Source organism: Leopardus geoffroyi, chromosome X (assembly GCF_018350155.1).
Source record: "Leopardus geoffroyi isolate Oge1 chromosome X, O.geoffroyi_Oge1_pat1.0, whole genome shotgun sequence".
Classification (NCBI taxonomy): Eukaryota; Metazoa; Chordata; class Mammalia; order Carnivora; family Felidae; genus Leopardus; species Leopardus geoffroyi.
The window spans coordinates 62,663,259-62,689,814 of NC_059343.1; the positions used below are offsets into that span (position 1 = coordinate 62,663,259).

At 37.3% G+C, this 26,556-nt stretch overlaps 1 long non-coding RNA gene across 2 annotated transcripts in view; it reads right to left on the minus strand.

Moving 5' to 3' along the window:
- Positions 1-25,018, minus strand: part of LOC123594264 — a 117,311-nt gene extending 92,293 nt beyond the window's left edge. The window contains exons 1-2 of one of the 2 annotated variants that reach the window (XR_006710727.1): positions 24,748-25,018; positions 16,144-16,245 (exon numbers count right to left, since the gene is read on the minus strand). This is a non-coding gene — a long non-coding RNA (uncharacterized LOC123594264). The remainder of the gene's footprint in view (positions 1-16,143; positions 16,246-24,747) is intronic. The other variant, XR_006710726.1, reaches the window with a different exon arrangement.
- Positions 25,019-26,556: the final 1,538 nt, after the last annotated feature.

Sequence of the window (26,556 nt, forward strand, 5' to 3'; positions counted from 1 at the left end):
CTCTGTTTATTTTTTTTTTTCAGCACAAACTCAGATTCCAAGGACTAGAAAGAACCTCTACAAATTACAGTATACTGAATATTAGAGTTAGAAAAGAACTTGGATCTCATCTAATCTAATTGTCTCCATTCTAGGAATGAGGAAACTGAGGAAAATGGAGAAAAAATTTGACTAAATGTCACAAGCAAATTAGTGGCAGAGTCAAAACTAGAACCAAGATCTACTGGGGTAGTTCCTAAATATCAGTTCTTAATAAACATCACTGGTCCAAGGGAAATATGAGAAATACAAGGATTAGGTTGTGATTGTTTTATAAAGTTAAAATTTTTAACTATTTTTAATTTTGACATTATGCACATTCTTTTTTGATGTTAAAATATCTCTTATTTTATGAAATGATGATAAGCACAGAGAATACTTGTTATTTTATGATGTTTTTAATTGGCAAAATAGTAAATTGGCAGTCCCATGTGAAGTCTCAACATTTTTTGGAAAATATTTGGTGCATGAAAACTGTAAGTCTTCTACTACTAGAATAGTCTGATCCCCTGGCGTCAGGCAGGATATCATCACTCAATCCAAGGTCTCTTCTGACCCCAAAAGGTTTTGTACCCACTGAATATGCCAATGGAGTGTCATATAGTGAACAAAGTGTCAGAAAGAGACTGATTTGGCTGGGGTGTGGGGTGGAAGACAAACTAGAAAAAATGCACATGGCAGAACATGGAGAAACAAACTGGTTTGTGATCAATGCATCATCCTGGTTTTTGTTATGGTGAATTCAAGTTATCATACTACACTGATTTAATAGGTAATAGCTTTTTCACTATATATATTTTTCATTTGTGATTAAATTCGAATTTTTATCATGAGGAAAAAAGACACACTCAATTTCTATGAGGTAGGTATATTGTGTAGAAGAAGCTAAGAGATGTTAACTGACTTGCCCAAGGCAACTTGGTTCACATGGGATTGAGCCAGGACTAAAGCTTAGAATTTCATTCTAGATTCCATAATTATTCCTCTTGTCCACATTTCTATCCATTGTACATCTTAACTCAGTTTCTAGGTATGCCCCTTCAGCTGGCCAATGACATTGTGGTATGCATGATCTGTCCCCAAAGCACCCAGCATCACCACTCTAGGTGTCAGGCCCAAGCAGCACGAGACTCCAGGGCCCAGAAGGATTAAAAGGTCACTGGGAATATAAAGGCCTCTGGCTCCTGGCTACTCACTAGTGTGATTTGTGAGGGATAGGTGGCCCAACAGCCTTATCACTGTAGCCAACTGTTGTTACCATTTCTAGCCAGATAAAGGCCAGAGGAGAGAACTGGTGTATCAAAATGGACACACAAGCATCATCATCATTATCAGTATTATCAAATTTTCAGTGATTCTCATTGAGATGATTCGACTTATGGATTACCTAAATACAATGTTTCATCCTACCTATTACCTTCCACCACTAAATCAAGACCCAATCTGAGAATCCAAACAGATTTTAACATCAACCTAGCCAAACAGTATTTTAAAGGTAGAGTAAATAATACTAACCAAAACTATCACATAATGTACTCCAAAGCCAAACCCAAATTTCTTTAAGATTCCTGCCATTTGGAACTGTCACTGCTTGGGATTGCTGCTATTTAGGGTTCCAGATGTTTAGGACACTATCTATGTACCCCTTTACATGGTCAGGAATCACATCTGTTTTAAACCAGACTGCCTTCTGGCTCCTGGTTAGGTTAGTGGTTACCAACTTCCAGGGCCCTGACTCAGCACAGTACCAGGAGGAACTACATAGTAGTCACTTAGCTGTGGCCCAGCCAGCAACTGCTTTCATTCACAATAAATCAACTTTGAAAGAGAAACCAGTATCTCTATCTGGACAGGCACACTCCAATACAGATCTCAGACCTGGCCCATCGATAACAGGTTTATCTCTAGACCCTGGGCTCAGGGGTTTTGGGTAAAACAGCTTCCCAGACTCACATGGGAAAAGAGTTAATATGGTGGTAATGAGCCACTTAAATGCCTGTCTGCCTATGTTACAATAACATGCCCTTTTCAATCCTTCCAATGGCTCCCAAAGGGTGCTGTGGACAGCCGCATTTTGTGGGGACTTCTCCCACTCCATACACCTACCCACAGAAGGCAAATCACTTCTTATCTCTCCCAAACTTTGATTTTTATAGTTATTGGGGCTTCCCCTTTCCTTTAAGTATTTTATTTTTGCTTTGGTTTTCTTTCTTTTGTGCTTTTTGTCATTTGGGATTTTTTCTTTTAATCTTTTTATTGCTTGGGTATTTTTTCCCTTTGTTGTTTTTGTTGCTGCTGCTGGCAATGATGATGATGATGATGATGATCTCTGTCCTTTCCTTCATTTTCCTATTGTTTTTTTCTTTTCTGTTGTGTTCTGGGGAAATTTCTTTTTTTGGAGGGATTGACTTTACCTTTATGTGTTTTCAGATTTTTTTTTTATCGGCTTTTTGATTTGTTTTGTTTGCTTTGTTGTTTTATGAGGTTTTTCTCTGGTTTATTAGTTTCTTTTTTGTTTGGGGTTTTAACTCTTTTTCCTGGGCTTTCTTTTCTTTTTTTTTATTCCTCTTTTTTTGTATTTTTTTTTCTATGCTTTCCCCCCCTTTCTTTGGATTTGTGTTTTTTTTATGTTTTTATTTTTATTTGGGAGTTTTAAAGAAATTTAGGATTTTTCATCTTCTTTAAAGTTTTCCTTTTCTTCTGTACATTTAATTTAATTTAATTGTTTAATGTTTATTTATTTATTTTGAGAGAGAGATTGAGCAAGGGAAGGGCGGAGAGAGAGGGAGGGAGAGAATTCCAATCAGGCTCTGTGCTGCCACCACATGACCTGAGCCAAAATCAAGAGTTGGACACAATAGACTGAGTCACCCAGGCACCCCTCTGTTTCTTTATTTAAAAAAATATATTTTTATCTCCTCTTTCTTATTTAAGTGCATTTTTCTTAATTTTTTGTCTCTCTTTTTTTTAACTTTTTAGTACTATTTTTACTTTGGAATCATTTTAGATTTACAGAAAACTCGCAAAGATAATACAAAAGGTTCCTATATACTCAATACCAAGTTTTCACTATATTGATATCTTTCATTAGTATGGTACATTTGTTACAATTAATGAACCAATTCTAATATGTTATTGTTAACTAAAGTCCATACTTTATTTAGATTTCCTTAGTTTTTACCTAATGTCTTTTTTCTGTTTCAGCATTCAATACACAGTACTATATTACACTTTGTTGTCATATCTTCTTAGGCTCCTCTTGGCTTTGACAGTTTCTCAGACTTTCCTTGTTTTTGATGATCTTGAGGGTTCTGAGGTACTGGTCAGGTATTTCATAGAATTCTCCTTAATTGGGATTTTTCTAATGTTTTATTCATGATTAGACGTGGGTAATATGTTGGGAGGGAGACCACAAGTGAAGGGCTCTTCTCATCCCATAAAAAAGAGGGTACATACCTGCTATCAACATGAGTTACCACTACTTTTTTGGTCAGTCATAGATTTTATTTTTTTTATATTTTTATTATTTATTTATTTATTTATTTATTTTTAGTTTCACATTTTTATTTAAATTCTAGTTGGTTAAATACACAGTGTAATATTAGTTTCAGGTGCAGAATTTAGTGATTCATCACTTATATATAACACTCAGTGTTCATCACAGGTGCCCTCCTTAATACCCATCACCTATTTAACCCATTCTCATGCCCACCTTCCCTCCAGCAACCTTCAGTTTATTCTCTACAGTTGAGTTGTTTTTTTTTTATGGTTTGCGTCTCCTTTTTTTCCATATATTCATTTGTTTTGTTTCTTAAATTACACAAATGAGTGAAATCATGTGGTATTTGTCTTTCTCTGAATTATTTCACTTAGCATAATATTCTTTAGTTCCATCCACATTGTTGCAAATGGCAAGACTTCATGGCTGAGTAATATTACATTAGATGGATGGATAGATAGATATAGATGATAGATATAGATATAGATATAGATGATATAGATATAGATATAGATAGATAGATATAGATAGATATATCACATCTTCTTTATAAATTAGTCAGTTGATGGACATTTGAGGTCTTCCCATAATTTGACTATTGTCAATAATGCTTCTGTAAACATCAGGGTGCGTGTATCCCTTCATATCAGTATTTTTGTGTCTTCAGGTAAATACCTAGTAGTGCAATTGCTGGATCATAGGGTAGTTCTATTTTAACTTTTTGAGGAACCTCCATACTGTTTTCCAAAATAGCTGCACCAGTTTGTATTCCCACTAAGAGTGAAAGAGGGTCCCCATTTCTTCGCATCTTCGCCAACATCTATTGTTTCCTGTGTTGTTAATTTTAGCCATTCTCACAGGTGTGAGGTGATGTCTCATTGTAGTTTTGATTTACATTTCCCCAATGATCAGTGATGTTGAGCATGTTTTCATGTGCCTCTTAGTCATCTGTATGTATTCTTTGGAAAAATGTCTTCTGCCCATTTTGTGACTGGATTACTTGTTTTTTGGTTGTGGAGTTTGATAAGTTCTTAATATATTTTTGGATACTAACCCTTTATTAGATATGTCATTTGCAAATATCTTCTCCCATTCTGACGGTTGCCTTTTAGTTTTATTGATTGTTTCCTTCATTGGGCAGAAGCATTTTATCTTGATGAAGTCCTAATAGTTCATTTTTTGCTTTTGTTTCCCTTGCCTCTGGCGATGTGTCTAGTAAGAAGTTGCTACAGCTGAGGTCAAAGAGGTTGCTGTCTGTTTTCTCCTCTAGGATTTTGATGGTTTTCTGTCTCCCATTTAGGTCTTTCATTCATTTTGAATTTATTGTTGTGTATGGTGTAGGAAAGAGGTCCAGTTTCATTCTTCAGGATGTTACTGTCCAATTTTCCCCCACCATTTGTTGAAGAGACTTTTTATCCATTGGATATTATTTCCTGCTTGTCAAAGATCAGTTAACCATGTAGTTGTGTGTCCATTTCTGTGTTATATATTCTGTTCCATTGATCTGTGTGTCTGTTTTTGTGCCAGTATCATACTGTCTTTATCACTATAGCTTTGTTATATACCTTGCAATCAGAAATTATGATGCATCCAGCTTTGTTTTTCTTTTTCAAGACTGCTTTGGCTATTTGGGGACATTTGTGGTTCCACACAAAATTTTCAATTGTTTGTTCTAGCTCTGTGCAAAACTCTGGTGGTATCTTGACAGGGATTCCATTACATGTGTAGATTACTTTCAGAAATATAGACATTTTAACAGTATTTTTTCTTCCAATCCATGAGCATAGAATGTTTTTCCATTTCTTTGTGTCATCTTCAATTTCTTTCACAAGTGTTCTATAGTTTTCAGAATACAGGTTTTTACCTCCTTGGTCAGGTTTATTCCCAGGTATCTTATGATTTGGGGGGCAATTGTAAATGGGACCGATTCCTTGATTTCTCTTTCTGTTGTTTTATTATCGGTATATATAAATGCAACAGATTTCTATACATTGATTTTTGTATCTTGCAACTTTACTGAATTTGTGTGTTAGTTCTAGCAATTTTTTGCTGGAGTCTTTTGGGTTTTCTATACAGAGTACCATGTCATCTGTGAATAGTGCAAGTTTAACTTTTTCCTTGGCAATTTGGATGCCTTTTATTTATTTTTGTTGTCTGATTGCTGAGGCTAGGACTTCCAGTACAATGTTAAATAACAGTGGTGATAGTGGACATCCTGGTCTTGTTCCTGATCGTTGAGGAAAAGGTTGCAGTTTTTCCCCACTGAGGACGATATTAGGTGTGTGTTTTTTACATATGGACTTTATGACTTTGAGGTATATTCCCTCTGTCTCTACTTTGTTGAGAGTTTTTATCAAAAATGGATGCTGTACTTTGTCAAATGCTTTTTCTGCATTTTTGAGAGGTTCGTATGGTTCTTATCCTTTCTTTTATTAATGTGATGTATTGTGTTGTTTGATTTGTGAATATTAAGCTATCCTTGCAACCCAGGAACAAATCCCACTTGATCATGGTGAATGATTTTTTTTGTGTACTGTTGTATTTGATTTGCTAGTATTTTGTTGAGAATTTTTACATACATATTAATCAGAAATATTGGCCTATAGTCCTCTTCTTTAGTGGGGTCTTTGGCTGGTTTTGGAATCAAGGTAATTCTGGCCTCATAAAATGAGTTTAGTTTTCTTTCCATTTCTATTTTTTTGATACAGTTTGAGAAGAAAAGCTATTAACTCTTCTTTAAATGTTTGGTAGAATTCCCCTGGGAAGCCACCTGGCCCTGGACTTTTGTTTTCTGGGAGATTTTTGATTATTCATTCAATTCCTTTGCTGGCTATTGGACTGTTCAAGTTTTCTATTTGTTCTTCTTTCAGCTTTGGTACTTTATATGTTCCTAGGAATTCATCCATTTGTTGCCATATAATTTTTCATAATATCCTCTTATAATTGCTATATTTCTGTGGTGTTGATTTTAATTTCTCCTCTCTCATTCATGATTTCATTTATTTGAGTCCTTTCTCTTTTCTTTTTGACAAGTCTGGCCTGGAGTTTATCAATTTTATTAATTCCTTCAAAGAACTTGCTCCTGGTTTCATTGATCTTTTCTACTGTTTTGTTGTTGTTGTTGTTGTTGTTTCTATATCATTTATTTCTGCTCTATTATTTATTATTTACCTTCTGCTGGCTTCAAGCTTCATTCATTTTTTTTTCCAGCGCATTTAGGTATAAGGTTAGGTTGTGTATTCGAAATTTTTCTTGAAGAAGGTTTATTTGGGGGAAATTATAGCTGAAAACTTCCCTAATCTGGGGAGGGAAACAGACATCAGTATCCAGGAGGCACAAAGAGCTCTCATCAAAGTCAACAAAAGTAGTTCAACAGCAAGTCATATCATAGTTAAATTTGCAAAATATAGAAATAAAGAAAAAATCTTAAAAGCAGAAAGACAAAACAACTCCCTAAGTTACAAAGGAAGACAAGTAAGGTTAGCAGCAGATTTCTCCAAAGAAACTTGGCAGGCAAGAAAGGAGTGGCATGATATATTCAACATGCTGAATGGGAAAAACACGCAGACAAGAATACTCTATCCTGCATGGTTAGAATAGAAGGAAAGATAAAGTTTCCCAAACAAAAAGATTTTGTGACCACTAAATGAGCCCTGCAAGAAATATTAAAGGGAACTCTGTGAATGGGAAAAAAAGACCAAAAGCAACTAAGACTAGAAAGGAGCAGAGAAAATATACAGAAACAATGACAAAACAATGAATAAAATAGTACTAAATTCATATCTATGAATAATTACTCTGAGTGTTAATGGACTAAATGCTCCAATCAAAAGACATAGGGCTTCAGAATGGAAAAAAATGAAAACAAGACCCATCTATAAGTTGCCTATAGGGACTCATTTTAGACCTAAAGGCACATGTAGATTGAAAGTGAGGGGATGGAGGAATATTTACCATGTAAATGGAAGTCAAAAGAAAGCCAGAGTAACAGTACTTATATCAGACAAACAAGATTTTAAACCAAAGACTGTAACAAGAGATGAAGTAGAGCACTATATCATAATTAAGGGGACTATCCAATAAGAATATCTAACAATTGTAAATATTTATGCTCCCACCTTAAAAACACCCAAATATATAAAACAATAACGAACATAAATGAACTCATTGATAAAAATACAATAATAGTAGAGGACTTTAACACCCCACTTACAGTAATGGATAGATCATTTAAAGAAAAAATCAACAAGAAAAAAATGGCTTTGAATAACACAGTGGACCAGAGGGACTTAACAGATATATTCAGAACATTTCATCCTTTAGCAGCAGAATACACATTCTTCTCAAGTGCACATGAGACATTCTCTAAAATAGATCACATACTATGTCACAAATCAGGCCTCAACAAATGCAAAAAGATTTAGATCATACCATGCATATTTTCTGATCACAACGCTATGAAACGTGAAGTCAATCACAAGAAAAAAATTGTAAAGGCAACAAACACTTGGAGGCTAAAGAACATCCCACTAAAGAATTAATGGCTCAACCAAGAAATTAAAGAGTAAATTAAAAAAATACATGGAAAAAAATGATAAAACACAATGGTCCAAAACCTTTGGGATACAGCAAATACAGTCATAAGAAGGAACTATATAGCAATAGAGGATTTATCACTATTGATGTTAACCTCAAATATCTGGCCAAGATGTGTTTGCCAAGATACTCCACTATAAAATTACTTTTTACCCTCTTCCAAACTGTACTTTTTGAAATCAACTCATTAAGTTTAGTCTATATTTAGAATAGAAAAGATTAAGCTGTACCTCCTGGGGGTGGGGGGCAGGTCTCCAAATAAATGATTTAGAATCCAGTATTGTGTTATTGATTTTGTTGCTCCAATCGTTTCAGTTTTGGCTAATGGACATTCTTTCAGGATTGTTCCTGTTTTTTTTTTTTTACATTCTCTCTTTTTTTTTTTCACTTGTTTAACTTTTGAAAATTAATTCCTCCTCCCTTTTCTTTTAAATTTCTTTCCGTTTCCTTTTTTCATTCCTATTGTCTTTCTACTCTCATTTTGCCTTCCTTCTTTTCTCTTCTCTGTTAGCTTTAAGTATTTTCTCTTTTCCTCCTTTTTTCCCTTTTTTCTTTTCCACTTATGTTTTGAAAATAATTTTCTCCTTCCCAATATTTTTATCTTTTTTTTCCTTTTTACATATCATTCTGTTAATTAAAAATTCTAAATACATTCTGCATGATGATGAGTTCACTGTAACTATAAAACAATATAAGGGGAGGGGCGCCGGGGTGGTTCAGTTGGTTGAGCATCAACTTCGGCTCAGGTCATGATCTCGCGGTCTGTGAGTTCGAGCCCCGCGTTGGGCTCTGTGCTGACAACTCAGACACCGGAGCCTGTTTCAGATTCTGTGTCTCCCTCTCTCTCTGCCCCTCCCCCACTCACACTCTGTCTCTCTCTCTCTCTGTCAAAAATAAATAAACATAAAAAATTTAAAACAATATAAGGGGCAAAAAGAAAAAAAATATACTCTCACTTCTTCCTTCTTAGCCTTACTGCCAATGTCCTTGGGCATCTGTGAGATTTTATAGCTCCCCTGTAAATCTTTGTGCTCCTTCACAAGAATGACCAGAAGACTCTGTGTGATAATTCCAGAGGGTCTACTAGCTTTCTTGAGAATTCTATTCCTCCAAAAGTCATATTCATTAAACTGAAGATTAGTTGGAATACAAAAGCAGTTAGTAAATCATTTAATGTCTTTCTTACATACAACTATCCACATTAAAATCACTTTGGCTGGCTATGAGTAGAGGAGAAATGTTTTATGAAGTCCTTATCTAAGATCTAGTTCCTAGCATCAGGAGATTGTGTATATGTATATGTATGTATTCCCATGCTCTCTGTCCCCAAACTCAGGGAGTTATTGGGAACCAGGGGTAAGAAGTGAGTGGAAAACTAGGGAACGTAGGGAAAAAGACCTTTTAGAAAGGAGATATTCATGTAGATAGAAGGTACCAGGAAGACACTGGAAGCTACACAACTCAGGACCAAGAACACAAGTGTCCTAGTTGAAGGCCCCATTCTGTCTTCACGCTCTCATCTTAACTGTTTACTCTTTGTTTAGGTATGTTTTCTGGGAATCTGACATTCCAAGCTTAAGCCCATGTGCAGCCAAATTGGCAGATGAAGCTGGGTCCCCAAATTCCTTTGTTTTCTTGCACTCCAGTTTCTCAGAGTGAAAATGGAAGTGGCAATCCACCTTTCCTGACAAGTTCTGACAAGTTCGGCAGTTAAGAGCTTATTTCAGGCATAATCCTGCATGGGAGCTAGGGGTGAGGGAGAGAAAAATGAGGTGAATTACATGACCTTTAGAGCCTCCTTTTAATAATGTGACTCAGTCATCTGAGGGCTTTTTCAGCTGTCAGTTGAGGTTGACACCAGGGGCCAAGCAGACTCTGTGAGCTAGGATAAAGCTGGATCACTTTTGAAGCTAGGGAGAGGAAAGAACATCATTATAGATCCTACCAGAGCCTTCTACAGTTCCCTTTCATTATCATGCCATCTGTTTAGAAGAGAAGCTAGAGACAATTCCATTAAAATCCTGTCACATCCTTCCAAGCAAGGGATTCCTTCCAACCCAGCCTGATTTGTAATGGTGTTCCAGCTCTAGGGCCTTAACCTGGAGCAGTTTGCTGACTAGTAGATCCACTCCACAGTGTCAGAGAGCTGCTTTTCCTATCTTCCTATATATCAGCCAAGGCCTTGAGACCATGTGACTTATCTTCCTTAAGGATGGTATTAATTTTTACCAAGAAAAAAAAAGAAAGTGGTTAATAAAAATCAGGCACTTAAGGCAAGAAGGACAGAGTTTTGCCTTAGGGTAAAGCAATGAAACCCTTAGTTTCATTTTCCCAGAATTCTCAGCCTGATTCTGAGGTCATCAGCAAGTACTTTGGGGGCAGTATAAATACATGAGGTGAAGCTTTTAACCTGGGACCTGGAGCCAGAAGAAATCCACTAGTTCAAGAGCACAGTGGCTTTAAGTGTTCTGTATGTTGGAGGCCTTTTCAACAATGGGGCTGTAATCTACATAGTTACCAGATTGAGCAAACCAGCTCTGGGCAGTAACTTCAAGAGGGTAAAAGTAATGTTGAGGTGTGGTGGGGGATGGTACAAGAGTATCAAGGGAAGCTCCAGGAGAGTGATAAACTTTCTGTTTTGTTGGTCTTTTCCTTGTCTATGGCTGGTAAAGGATCACTGTTTATAGGCTAAAGGGGGACATTAGAAAGACCTCCACCCAAACATCAGCTTCTTTAGGACCAGATATTTCATTGTTAATGTTAACAACATCTATGGTTAAAACAATGTGAATTCCCTGAGATGCCTCTGGGGGGAAAAAAAAAGTACATTCAATCTCTGACACCATAATTCCTAATGAAGGTGTAAAAAGAGGGCCAAGAGGGAGGATTGTCCTTTGGAATGTGAAATACTTGCTTTAAGTAAACCAAAGACTTAATGGAGAGTATGTGACCTTAGAGATCATTTAATTCGCCTTTAAATTTAACTATAATAAACAGTTCCTTCAGGCTAACAATTAAAAATGAGGCTGAGGGTTTGGACTGGAAATAGAGAGAGGCTCTGGGTTGTTTAGGGCGATTGAACCAGGAAAATATTTTCATTTTTAGGGGGTTTGGTATATGACTTTGAAGCGTAGAAAAAAAAATAGCACTGAGAAAAGTGAAGGGTCACAGACAAAACTAGGCCAGTGTATATGGGGCAAGAGTGTGTTGAGGTCTAAAATTTAAAAAAAATAATTTTTAATGAATTCCAAGAGTGTAGAGAACTCTTTTGAATGGCTAGAGAGCTACATGATGGTTTTCTTTAGTTTATGCCCTCAGGCTAATTGATATAGAATGTTTATATTAAAGGAAACACCCAGTAGACTTCAGATCTAGTTATACCCCCATTCAAATAAAGGTATAGGTAGGAATGGTGGCAAATGTCTATATTTTTCTGTATGTGTAATATAAAATATAAAATGTATACTTTTGAGGTTTGTTATGGAACTATTTTGAATATCATAAGATACAATAAGCCCTCTTAGGAAAAAAACGGCAAATATTGCAGCAGCAAGTTTTTTCCTATTATATTTATTTCCCCTACTCTAACTCCTATTATGGAGTGTTAAAGCGTTATTTAGGAGAAAACATAAAGGAGGAAATGGAATTTTCAGAAGAGTATTTGGAAAGTTATTCTCTTTTACTATCTGTGTTTTTTGTATTATTTTTAGTTTCAAAAGGATAATCCATGCACATGGTAAACATGTACACACTAATACATGCACAGAGTTAACCTCACTAGAGGGAAACACTGTTAAAAGCTCCTGTGTCACCTTCCAGAAATAATCTACATATTTACAAGCATATATATATATATATATATATATATATATATATATATATAATTTTAGGTGTTATAAAAACTTCTGGGGTGCCTGGGTGGTTCAGCTGTTTAAGTGTCCGACTTTAAGTTTTGGCTCAGGTCATATCACGGTTCATGGGTTCAAGCTCCACGTTGGGCTCCATGCTGACAGTGCAGAGCAGGCTTGGGATTCTCTCCCTCCCTCTCTCTCTCTCTCTTTCTTCTCTCTGCTCTTCTTCTGCTCCCTCTCTCTCTCTCAAAATAAATAAATAAACTTGAAAAAAAAACTTCTGTGAAGGCTTCTGTCAGGTTTGCTTCAGAGCAACACCTGATTCCCACAGCATGGTCTAAACTATGTAGCCAAAACTGTCTCTAAAGATTCAGCCAAGCAGCAGTCTCTATATTTTTCTCTATTATACCCCCATTCAAATAAAGGTATAGGTAGGAGTGGTGGCAAATGTCTATATTTTTCTCTATGTGTAATATAAAATATAGAATGTATACCCAGGACCCAAGTTACCACAGTAGGGGTAGAGTGGGAATAAATCCTTGGATAACAATGTGTACTTCTTTTAGGAAAATTGGGATATTAGTACCTCTCTCACAGGATTGTTGCAATTCCTAAAAAAAATAATATGCATAAAGTGCTTAAAACAGTGCCTACTATAGAGTAAGTGCTATATAAGTGTTAGCTGCTGTCATCATTTGTATTGTTGTTTGCTGTTGTTACTTAAGATAGCCTGGGGCTTCTTGAAGCCATTCCCTATTTTCTCTGGGTTTTCCTTTTGGGTACCTCCAAAGTTGGGAACCTCTACATTGTTACTACTCTCCCTTTGGGATGCTTCTCTCACCAGGATCTAAACTCTGGAATCAATCGGTAACCAAAACTACTTCAAAAGCTCTTCTGGACACAAGGAAAACCCAGCTTCACTACCTAATGTTCCCCTCGTGGCATCAAGGAGATAAACTTTTATATGTTATTACTCATTACTGTTTTCCTAAAGAACAGTATGGGAAATGGAATGGACAGACTGGCAGCTACCACATTTCCCGAGAAATTACTCAGCCCAGAACATACTGCTTACATCTCCTTTGTCTGATTTAGTTCCTCCTCATTCCTACACCTTTCACTGCTTCTGAGGAATTCCACATTACTGGCTAGCCACAAACACTACACTGGTTTACCCTGCAGGCTAGACCTTTAGGAAGCTGGTACTGCTGGGACAGGTTGGACTCCACAGTCACAGGTCAAATATCTGAATCCTAAGTCTGCTATCTTGTTCCCTTAGAAGCCCTTTGAGGATGGGAAGCCAAACTCAAAGATACTCAGTACATCTTCTCTCACTTATCTCTTTATCTAGAATGGTAAGTGAATGACAAGTGAAACACTCACTAGCTTTCTCCTACTAGTTAGTCTTGTTACTGGCATCTGCCTACTTCCTGGTTTCTCCCAGAAATAAATTGAATGTTTGGCTCCTGATGCAAGTTTTTGTTTCATCATGGAGGGACTTTAACATCCATGAAGATAAACCACAGAGTACTACTTTCTTGGCTCAATTCCAGTGACCTTTCCCTGCATTTTAGTTGTCAACAACCACAGTCTCATCCATGATCTTTTTACCACTCAGAACTGCTCCACCTCTAAAATCTTAAATTCATATATCCCAGTCACTAGCTGCTTATTTTTCACATTAAATAATTTTTACTTCTTCATACCTATTACTGATATTCATTGGTCCCCTATTTGCTCCCAGCGTATTGGTCCCCTTCAGCCTAATTTTCTTCCCTGACTGGCCTGACCCTAAAAACCATTATTTCAACCACTACCTTTTTCATTCTCTTAAGTTACAATATTTTGACTTAGTGTCACCCAAAAATTCATTGTCTCTGGCTTCAGAAAACTTCTCAGTGCCACACAACAATTTTTCCAAGAATTCCTGACCAGCTTTATCTCCCAACCCTTCCTATACCTTCCAATATGTCTTTTCATTAATCACTGCCCTTATTCCTGAATCTTCACCTCTTCCCTCTCTGCTGTTTCTTTTTCCTCTATACAATATGTTCAGACCTCTCATTATTTAAGAAATAGTCCCTGAACCCTGTATCTCTGTTTGCTGCCTTCTGTCTCCTTTTCTTTCCAACCAATATTCTCAAAAGAACAGTCTACATTCACTGTCTTCACTTCCTCTGTCCACATTTACCCCTCAACACACTGCAAGCTGGTTCTGTTTCTGGAGTAGGTCACCTTCTACCCTTGTTTGTACCTCTGTCTAAAATCTCATCACTTTATTGCAACCACCACTAAACCTAAGCACCTCAAAAAGCAAGACCTTGTCTAACTTATCTACGTGGTCTCAGAGCCTAGCACAGTGCTTGATTGATAGGAGGTGCTCAATAAACGAATTATGTCACAAACACTTACTGAACACCTACTAGGAACCAAGCACTGTAGCAGTTCTGTTAGAATCCACACCACTTGGACTCTCATAACCCACCACCAGAATTATATTCAAGTATCTTCATTCTTACAGAAACTTTCTTCCTTTAGTGAATAACAAGTCAGTACATTTAATTAAGCCACACCACCCTTGCTGTATGTTGTGCCTTACTCATAGTAATCATTTAACATTTGCTGAAGGAATGCCTGATCTCATCAGACCCAAGAGCTGCTATTGTAAATGGCCACAGAGGGGCCCCTTTGGGATCTGGTTCCTTACAGAGAGCTTTTGGGGTTTTTTTAAAAATCACTTCTAAACAGTTCCCTATAAACACATTCATTTGCAACTCCATCTCAATATTGCTGATAGTTTGAGTAAGCTAATAGCCTTTTCCTTTATCTTCAACTTCTCTCCCTTTTCTCCAAGCTTTTTCCCCTCCACCTATAAATAGGTACAAAATTCAATCTTAGCCACAAATAAATACAAAAATTAGAAGCCCTCTTTTAACCCCAAAGTCTCACTTTACCCCAAAGCATTGCTTTCTCCACTTATCTTTTTTAAAAGTAGTCTATATTTGCTAGCTCAAATTTCCTTTTTCCCAATGGCTTCTACATCAAATGGTCAGAAAGGATAAGATATGGGTTTGTCAGAGAAAAGCCTCATAGACAAATAAGACCATACGACACAGGGGAAATTCTGAGATTAAAGTACAGGAGACGTAAATGTATTGGGGGAGTATGAATTTTTTCTGTTTTCTGTAGTCTGTTTAATAATTTTCTTCTTTTACACAGATAACACATGCATATGATACAAGTTTAGAGGGTACATAGGATACAAAGTGAAAAGTAAGTGTTTTTCCCACTCCTGCCTAGGCCCTCCCTTTGCAGGCAATCACTGTCAAAAGTTTTTTGTGTATCACTCCAGGAATAATCTATGCATTTACAGATATTTGCATAGATGGAGTCTCTATACACATGGTAAAAAAACAATAGTAATTGCCATGAGAAGGATGAACTGACAAGTACAGGAAGAGGTGTTAAAGAATTAGGAAATATGATCTTTCCTCCAAAATAGTCTTACTCCTCAGTCCCCACTCCCATTAGTGCCTTTCCATCCTCCCAAGTTGCCAAACCTCAAAGCTTCTGAGCATCTAACTTTGGCACAACCCTGTGAACTAAGCAGAGCCTTAATGGTTATCTGCAATTACAATTAAGTTGATTAATAATTTCTCCACCCTTGCTACTGCTACATTCATTTTTACTTCCAAATGTAAAGGGGCACCTGGGTGGCTCAGTCAGTTAGGCGTCCGACTTTGGCTCGGGTCATGATCTCATAGTTTGTGAGCTTGAGCCTCGTGTCGGGCCCTGTGCTGACAGCTCAGGGCCTAGAGCCTGCTTTGGAGTCTGTGTCTCCTCTCTCTGCCCCTCCCCTGCTTTAACTCTGTCTCTCTCTTCTCAAAAATTAATAAACATTGAAAAAAAATTTAATGTAAATTACATACATCCATTCCTCACTACCTCCACTATCTCACCCTCCTTTAGACCCTTATTACTTGTCATTTGTAAAATTGGAATAATTTCCTACTTTATGGGGTTAAGTATACTCATTAAAATCAAACAAGATAAGAACTGTAACACTACAACAAATTTTTGTTCTCAAGAAATATCTGTCCTCTTCTCTTTCTGTCCCCAATATCTCCCCATCCTTAATCCATTCTCTACATTACATACCTGATTCATCAAAATGGTGTAGAATTCTTGATTTTTTTCTCTGTGTCCATCCTCTATTGATCTCAACATCAAGGCATCAGAATATGATAATTCACCTGGAATCTGAGGAAAAGCACTAGAAAATTCTGGGTGCAGCCATACCAAAGGAAAATCACTCTCACTGTCTCTCAAAGGCATTGATTTTACAATCATTGACATTTAAAAGCTAAGAAAGTCAAGATCTGCCCTGCATTTTCTACCTAGAAAAATCCTGAATATCCTTATTACTCAGCTCAAATGTCACCTTCTTCTTGATGCCTTCCAAGATCCTGCCCATATTATCTCTTATCCCGAATCTGAATGAATGCTTCTTTTCTCTGCATTACCAAAAATGGAAGGAGGGAAAGAAGAAGGGAAAGAAGGAAAGAGGGAGAGAAGTAGAATGAGGGAAAGGAAGAGAGAGTGGAAGAGAAAGATAAAATGAGTGAAGGGGGAGGGAAGGGATAAGAGAGGGAGTTCAACTTCTATCCTTTCTTGGTCTGGTCCAGCCCAGTGATTCCCAGTTCCCATTCTAACAAAAAACCATTGTCCCACCTCCTAAAGTATGCCCAACTGAATAAGGTTAAAATGATGATTACCAGGCAGCAGGTAAGGAGATCCCTTCCACCCTAGTTTGTACGTACAAATTAAAGACACATAGACAAAAATATGCTTTACTTTTAAATAAACTTAATTATTTCCAGGTTAATTTAGCTTTCGTATAGATAATTTCACTATAATTTAACTTTATCATATATTTCATAATACGCTCATATTGATTAAATCATGAACATTTTCACATTTCATTAACTTTCTTTAAAAAATATTTTTAGGGGCGCCTGGGTGGCGCAGTCGGTTAAGCGTCCGGCTTCAGCCAGGTCACGATCTCGCGGTCCGTGAGTTCGAGCCCCGTGTCGGGCTCTGGGCTGATGGCTCAGAGCCTGGAGCCTGTTTCTGATTCTGTGTCTCCCTCTCTCTCTGCCCCTCCCCCGTTCATGCTCTGTCTCTCTCTGTCCCAAAAATGAATAAACGTTGAAAAAAAAATTAAAAAAAAAATAATAAAAAAAATAAATAAATAAAAAATAAAAAAAATATTTTTAATAATTTTATAGGTCTTCTGTTTCTATTCACAGTATATCCATTCCCCTATTCTTGGGCATTGTGATTCTTATTCCCATTCTCCTTTTCACAAATGTCATACTGAAGATACATAAATCTTTATCTGAATCTCTATTTTCTCAGGAGAATTCTTAAAGGTTGAATTTCTGAATCGTAAGATATAAAGATTTTTAGAGCTGTTGATATGTATCATTAAACTACTTCCCCAAATAACATATCAATTTAATCCACTGGCAATATACAAGAATGACTATCTCACTGCACTCTAACCAGCATACAGTATTATCTTTCCCATCTTTTTCTAATTTTATAGGCAACAAAAAATGACACACCATCATTGCTTCAATTTGATTTCTTTGGTTACTAGCAAAATGGAAGCGTTTTTTCAATAATGTTAACATATATGGTTTATTTTCACTTTTCTACAAATTACCTATGTATCTCCTTTGCCCATTTTTTTGGCCTGGGATCTTGCTCTTTTTTCATTCTTATGTATTTAGCATGTTATATAGTTATATAGTAATCATAATTATGTAATTATGTATCTCATTATTCACGGTAGTTATGTTTTATAAAGTCACTGCAAACACTAAATTAATAAATACTGAACCATTGTTCCTGGGGAAATACAGAGTTAGGTTCCTGTGAGAATCATTCACAACATTTTTGTCAATAAATCAATATATACATTGTTTATGTGTTTCTGTCTAAAGATACTTTATTTAATATGCATTGTTGATTCATTAACATTGAACGTACAGCCAACTGCGTTGTAACCCATACCTGAACTAAGCTTATCTGACATATATGTTTCCTCTGTAAGGCACATCGCAGCTTTCTTGTGCTCAGGAACACTACATAGCACTTCAGCACCACTTGGGGGACATCTTAAACAGGAAAATCACCAAGAAAAAGCACAAAAATGTGAAAAATGTGGCACTAAATAGACTGTGAAAAGTACACTTATTTACAATATGAGAGCTAAAATAAGAAGACAGAGAATTACCTTGTTGGACCTCAGCTGGAAGACCTCAGCTGAAAACATGCATATCAGGCATTTGAAACGTTGCCACTCTGTATATATCAACAAATGACCACAAAAGTACCACAGGTATTGACTTTGGTGTGACAAATAAATTCTAGTGAGTAGATGAGTTCACAAATATAGAATCCACAAATGAGTATCAACTGCATTTGTCATATTTGTTGCAGTTTCCCAGTTTATTATTTGTATTTCAATGTTTTTCATGTTTTAGATTTAAAGAGGTTTTCGTTTTTATATATGAAAAATATAACCTTTTCCTTTGTGACATCATATATTATTTTAAGCATATGCAAAGAGGAAATGATTCATTTCTCTACATTTTCTTCTATTTTTAAGTCTTTAACATTTTGCATAAAACTGTTTATTATACCTGAAATTTATTTTTGTGGATGGTGTATTAAATTTTAGGGGGAGGTAAGAAGCCACCAATCACCAATGAACCTTACTTACCTTTTGAGCCCTCTGTCACTCTAGCTCCCAATGAAGTGCCTTTCTAAATACAGGTAAACCAGTTCCAGAGTACCTAAGAAGCTTCAAAAAATGAAAAAGCAAGGGAAAAAAGTTTTACCTTTTGCACTAAATCCAAGAGTTGGATATCCAGAAATGAGATGGGGCTGGTGATATCCAACAACCACTTTGTGGCTGCATTCTGCAGTGAAGCAAGACCAGGCATGGAGCTAGAAGCGAAGTCAATGCCAGGGACTAGAATGGTTCAAATGCAGCTCTCTTTATGCCATAGGACAGTATTTCTCAGGGTACTGTCAAGGACAACCTGCATCAGAGTCATCAAGTGTATAGTGTATAAAACCAAAATATGATATATCCTCAAAAGGACAATTTGGCTCATGAAGAGGCTGGAATTCAAGACATTCAGAATTATCTTTGATCTAGGGATGGCAAGCCTAGAGAATTGAATAATTGTGATAACATGATTGTCAACCTCAAATAGTTACAGAGCCATCATGTGGGGAAAAATCCCTCTGCCAGGCAATGTCATCCATGCATGTGGCTTTATTTACCTTCTCCTTGGCTGTTGATTCTCAAATCTGTATCTCCAGACGCAGTCATTCTCCTGAGATTCATTCAGCCCTTCCTTAATCTCTCCACCTGGACTCTCCACAAGCACCTCAAACTCCACATGGTTAAAATCAAACTATTATTATTCACATTTTCATAAATAATGAATCTGAGGCTCAAAGAAACTAAAGAATTTCCCATGGGTTCCAGTTAAAGGAATTAAATCCAACCTGTCTATGCTTATGCTCTTTCCACTTTTATGAATGCTGATTTCTATAATATTAGTGGGGAGGAAACCAGAACATTACATATCTATCTCATAGCTCTGAAACAGAGTAGCACATTTCATAGGAGAGTTGGTCATTTCTGAAAAACAAATCTGCTCTAAGCAGCTCTAATCCTATATTTGCTAAACTACATTTAAAAAAATAAGTTTCTGGCAATATCAGGGGCACAATTATTAAGTGGAACAAGTTTGAAAAGTCCTGTCCCCTCTCTAGACCACAGTTTTCTGTTCTTCAAAATAGATAGACTTCTCTGGACTTTGAAAATCTGTATGTCCCTTGACAGCTGTGCCATTATGCGAGTCTATGGAGGACAGTGTTCCGTATAAGGTACAGACTTATGAATAAACAGTCATGCCATTTAGCCTGTGTAATAGCTCAGTTGTATTCCAACACTATCCTCCAGGACCTGCTGGACTAGAGACTGATCATATATCTTTATGATATTCTCATCTACTCCAGGCACCCAGCCCAGCATGACACACTTGTCCACACAGTTCTGATTTGCCTCTGGCAATATAAAGCCTTTACTCAACTGGAGAAGTGATCAGGTAAAAAGTAGAAATTCTGTCACATCTTTCCCTACATAGGGTTCTGATATGCTCCCCCAATGTCACTCACTAGCTGCATGAACTTGGGAAAGTCACTTAACCTTTCTGAGCCTCCATTTTCTCATCTGTAAAAGAAATGCTAATAATACACAATTCACATGATTGTTGCAAGAATTAAGAAATAATGTGGTAAAAGCGCCAGGAAAGGCATATACAAGATGCTTAGTAAATGCTTTGTTCCTTCAGTGTCATACTTGGCTGAGCAACACCAGCTAACCCCAAGGTTTCCTTAGATTAACTGGTTATTATCAAGGTTATCTGATACCTCTCATTTCTGATCACCAACCTCTCCATCAACCAGACGACATTCAAAAAATGCTCATGGTGGGGCGCCTGGGTGGCGCAGTCGGTTAAGCGTCCGACTTCAGCCAGGTCACGATCTCGCGGTCCCTGAGTTCGAGCCCCGCGTCGGGCTCTGGGCTGATGGCTCAGAGCCTGGAGCCTGTTTCCGATTCTGTGTCTCCCTCTTTCTCTGCCCCTCCCCCGTTCATGCTCTGTCTCTCTCTGTCCCAAAAATAAATAAACGTTGAAAAAAAAATTTTTAAAAATAAAAAAAAAATGCTCATGGCAATTGTCTCAATGCACTGAATTGTAGCAATTAAGGCTGCATTTGAGGTTTTATAGTAAAACTTAAATTCCTAATAAGTAGTCAGCTAGTTCCTGCTTAAAAGTTTCTAATGATAGGGAACTCATTCCCTTCCAACACAGCCCAATTCATCTTCAGTCTGCTCTGCCATAAACAACTTACACCTAACAATCCTATTTCTGTCCCTTGGGACCACATCATACAAATATAATCCTCTTTCTTATGACAGCCTTGTAGATACTGGAAGACAGCAATCATGCCCCACTCCATCCTTCAAGCTTCTCTTTTTAACCTCTATTTTATCTTTGTACTAGGCACAAATACTTGAGGTGTGGTTCATTCAAACTTAGAAAAGAGTGGAATAATTACCGCCTTCAATCTAGACTCTCTACTACTATTAATGTAGCCTGAGTTTGCACTAACTTACCTGGAAGCCTTATCAAACATATACCCATCCTATAGAATTGCTGATTGTTTTAATTTTATTAAATTTATAAATAATGTCACATTTTTTCAAGTTAAATTTTTTGTTTTTTATCCATCTTTACATTCTAGTAAATTCTTCTTGGGTTCTTAGTTCTGGTATCCTTTTATTTTTATTTTTTAATGAAATTTATTGTCAAATTGGTTTCCATACAACACCCAGTGCTCATCCTAACAGGTGCCCTCCTCAATTCCCATCACCCACTTTCCCCTCCCTCCCACCTCCCTCAACCTTCAGTTTATTCTCAGTTTTTAAGAGACTCTTATGATTTGGCTCCCTCCCTTTCTTTTTTTCCCCCTTCCCATTCCCCACGGTCTTCTGTTAAGTTTCTCAGGATCCACATAAGAATGAAAACATATGGCCTGGTATCCAGTATATATACTTCCCCTCCCACTCCAGTTCTCTCTTAAAATTTGGTGAGCATACTTTTCTACATATACATCCAATCATTAATTAAAATGTTGAAACCAAGACAGCCAGGTAGAGTCCTACAGATTACTACCAAGGATGTCTCTTTGCAATAGTGAATCTCAATCTTTTTCCTGCCTTCAACACACCTTAAGGCCCTTCCTACCACCCATTTACATCAGTCACAGTAGCTCACAAAACATCATAAATACCCAAGGAGGGGCAGGCCTTCTAAGGGGAGTACTATAATGGGGGAAGGGCCTATGTGGTTTATAAAAACTTTCATCCGGGTGATTCTGTTAAACCCCTCAGAAAATGTGCTCTCATCCTCCCTTTCGCACTTATAAAGAACTTCTGCTCCTCCAGAGAAACATAGAATTAATTATCAGTGCCCTTTGTAAATGGTTTCCTTATCTGTGTGATGGAGATAATTACACATAGATCATAAGGCTGTTGTCAGGATTAAATGACTAATGCATAAAGTACTTAGGACAATGCCTGGTATATAGTAAGTACTCAGTAAATAGTAATACTTAAAAAAACTTGCAGATTCCAACTAAAGGAACACTGTTACAGTTCGTGTTTTTTCCATCTTGTTAACCAGGATGTCATAAAAATAAAAATCTTTGTCATGCATCTTGCTGTAATACATGTACACTGAAACTATCACATACACATCTATTAACCAAATGACCCTATTTAAAAAGGCCACATTTCCAAACCCACAAATCTGAGTGCAGGACACAGCTCCCTAATGAAGCCAAAAATACACTGAAATTTAATGTTTTTTCCAACTCAAGCTCTACTGTTATGAATGTCAGAATCAGGGCTTCCATATTCATGAAGGTCCACATTATTGCCCTTCCTGTTGCTTCTTTACCTGATCCTGCTGTTTTCAGGGAGGGTGACAGAATCCAGGTGAAGTAATACAGGTTTGCTTTGAATTAAATAATTTCAAGATGTTTGTGGTTGAAAGACAGTTTGTTATAACCCACCAGGCCACGTCTATCACCTATATCTCTGACATGATTCCTCCACCTCCTATCCCCCACCTTGTGTCACCACGGGTTATGATCATGTATACCACATCTCAGAGCTTCTGGTGGCCACAGGTACAAGATTCAGTAGGAAGTGAATCTGGAACCAGAGATATCTATGAGTCTGAAACACTGAAAGCCATTTTATGCTGTGGATTTTCCAAGTGTCACTTTAATGATCAACATATTATAAAAATAACAGTTTCTGATATCTATATGCACTTTCTAGTTTATAAAGCACTTCAATGAACAATTTCTCCTTAGCTCCTCATAACAGTACAATAGCTTCATCTGGGTATACATCATTGCTGACAATTAAAAAAAAACTGTCTTGGGGCGCCTGGGTGGTGCAGTCGGTTAAGCGTCCGACTTCAGCCAGGTCACGATCTCGCGGTCTGTGAGTTCGAGCCCCGCGTCAGGCTCTGGGCTGATGGCTCAGAGCCTGGAGCCTGTTTCCGATTCTGTGTCTCCCTCTCTCTCTGCCCCTCCCCCGTTCATGCTCTGTCTCTCTCTGTCCCAAAAATAAATAAACGTTGAAAAAAAATTAAAAAAAAAGTCTTTATCAAAACAAATTATGTATTATTTTTCCACACATACACAAAAATAACCTCTGCCACATAATTTAATCATACAAAAATGTTGAATGGCAGCTACTTTGCTCCAAGAAGCATTAAACTTTAAGGTTCTTTTTTTATGGAAGATAACATTAACTTTATTTTACAAATGAAAAAAGTAAGTCTTTAGGGGGTTAAATAATTTGTTCAAGGTCCACATAGCAAATAGAAGAAATTGGATTCAAAACCTGGGTTATCTGACTCCAAATGTTCTGATATTTTATTTTACCTTGACATTTGGAAGTGCCATTCAACTGCTTTGATTAAAATGGCCACCTTTCTTCCTGTCAAAAAATAGGCAATGGCTAACTGAATCCATCTTCCTAAAAGACATCTTTCAAATTATAGGATTCTAAGCCAAATTCTTTCACAAAAGGATCAAATTCCCTCCCAGGCAGCTAAGTTCCTATGCCATTCTAATCCTCCCCTTTTTTTTTTACCTGATAGGTAAACAGCCATAGAGCCTCATTCATCTGCAGAAAAGATGTTGAGACATACTACACCAAACCAGAGCTCCAGCCCACCCTCAATCTTGCAGCATTCTGTCACTCATCATCAAAGCATCTGGCCTCTTGCCACTGTCCCACTGCAGAAATTCTGCACAAATTAGAAATGCTAAAATCTATGAAAATTCCATTTTTCAGATTCCATTTGTTTTCAATCCCTACTGCAGTCCCCACAAAGGACAGAAGGACAACCACCTGGGAGAAATCCAGACAACGCAGGCCAATTTTTACTTCAGTCAACAAGAGTGAGGAGATAGATAACCAGTCTCACAGGCAAAATATTAGATACTGTTCTCAACCTGCCACCTTCTCTTACATACCTCTCTGAAAAATTGCAAGTTATAGTAATCAACTCGATTCTAGTTAACTGATTCATTCATTTCATGATTTATCTACTGTAATTAACTTTTTTCTTCAAGGTTTACCAATCCCTTCTTCTAACCTAAATAGGATCTCTAAATAACTAAAAAGCATCATGACCATCCACAGTTAAAGGAGTGGGAAGGTTGTCATTTGTGGTTTAGGACTCTAGTAATTGCAAACTGAGATGAGGCCAAACACAAAGAATGGCCCCTGGGGCTGGCTTGCAGAACCAGGCATCACTGGGGCCACACACAACTCAGTCTCAGCTCCGGCTGGGTGGGGCTGCTAGATGGTATCAGCTTCCATACTGATTCCCAGACATACAAAGGCAGAGCCCAAGATCCTGCATTACCTCCTCAAAATGGCCTCTCACCTTTCAAAAAAAAAATAGGTTTGGATGCAACTAATCCCCTTTGAGCCTTCCTCCACCAACCCGGGCTCCTGTATTTTCCTCTCTCATTTGATCTCTTTTATTTCCTAGTTCTCAGCCCATTTTCAACTTCTGTAAGTACCTGATTCCTTGCTCTGGCTCGAATCAGCATCATCTTCAGCCATCTTCCTGAGTCTACCAACCTCAGGCTCCAGCTCTTCAGAATTAGTTTGAACTGGTCAAAATAGATTTTAACTGGTCAGAACTGATTTTTCCTTTTTGAGGAAAGATTGAATTGGTCATGAGTAAGTTCTGACCACTTTAAACCCATTTTGGCCAGTTTTATATTGTTAATTCAAGAACGAGCCACTGAAGGGATCAACTTGAATCAGGAATGAGATGAAGCAGTTTCAATCTGCTTAGAAGACCAGTGTGGGGTGCAAAAAGGACCTGATGCTAAGGACCATACCATTTGTGCTGGTGATGCTAGAGGGGGGAATCAGAGAGGACCTAATAGTCTGTGAGGTAGGATCAAACCACTGTAGACCCCGGGGGAGGAGCTAAAAGAAACTGATGCTTAATGACGTAGGATCAAATTATTGGTGTGAGACAGGAGGAGAAAAGATACTGATTCTCTCCAGATAAGATCAAACCAGGTATGCTTTTCTATAAGGTGTCATCAAACCACTCTGGGATAAGCATAGAAAGAAGGAGAAGGGAAAGTAAGAACATAAAGGGACTAGTAGTCTGTGAGACAGGAGCAGACTACTGTGAAGGGGCAGAAAGGGGATGCTGTTCTAAGAAGCAGGATCAAACCACTGTGGAAGGGAGGGGAGCAAAAAAGATGAAATTTCCTAAAGAATTTTAGATTCTTTTTAGTAAAGTAAAAAAGTATATAATATGCTGAAAACAGAATCAAACCTGTTTTTATTATTAACAAAGGGCAATTACATGTTTAATCTCTTTTGCTCTTTACTCTGCCCTGAAGGTTGGGTCAGACCATCTTCCCAAAAAGGCCCCTGCAGTAATTTCCAGCTGCCCCTGATGGTTTCTAGGCAACAATATAGCTGCTGCCTGATGAACCTCGTCCTTTTGACATTAACTCCTGGGTTTCTGGAATGGAAAGAATATACACACATAAGAAATGGGGAGCAAATTGAAACAGTATCATAAATGCTAGGTGGGGAAAAGTAGGAGAAAGGTAACAGACTTTCAAAAATTAAAGGAAGACTTCAAGTAGTTGGAAATGATGGATATGTGGAAGAAGAAAAATTCACAAAAGCAAAGTCCTGTAGACCTAGAAAACATCAAGTCTAAGCCCACATAAAATCTTTGAGTCCTCCTATGAGATCCTTAACCAGTGGCGCTTTAAGATCTTCAGTGAAAAATGAGTAGTTTTTTAAAAATGTTTATTTCCTGAGAGAGAATGAGAGAGAGAGCAGGGGGGAGACAGAGAGACAGAGGGAGAGAGAATACCAAGCAGGCTCCATTCTGTCAATGCAGAGCCCAGCTCAGGGCTCAATCTCACCAACTGTGAGATCATGACCTGAGCTGAAATCAAGAGTTGTACACTTAACTGACTGAGTCTACCAGGCGCCCTGAAACATGAGTAGTTTTAACTTACTAGGGAATAGATTCCATTTTTCTATAATTCTGATCATTTTTTAAAATTTTGAGCCAAATAATTTCTACCCCGGAGTCTGAGTTCTGTCTTCTAAAGCAGACGTTAGCAAACTAGGGCTTGCTGGCCATATCCAACCATCACCTATTTTTGTGAAGAGTTTGACCTAAGAATAGTTTTTACATTTTTCAGTGGTTGAAAAAGTCAAAAGAAAAATATTTTGTGATATGTGAAAAATTATATGAAATTCAAATTTTACACCATAAATAAAGTTTTATTGGAGTATAGCCACATTCATTTATTTACATATTATCTGTGGCTGCTTTCCTG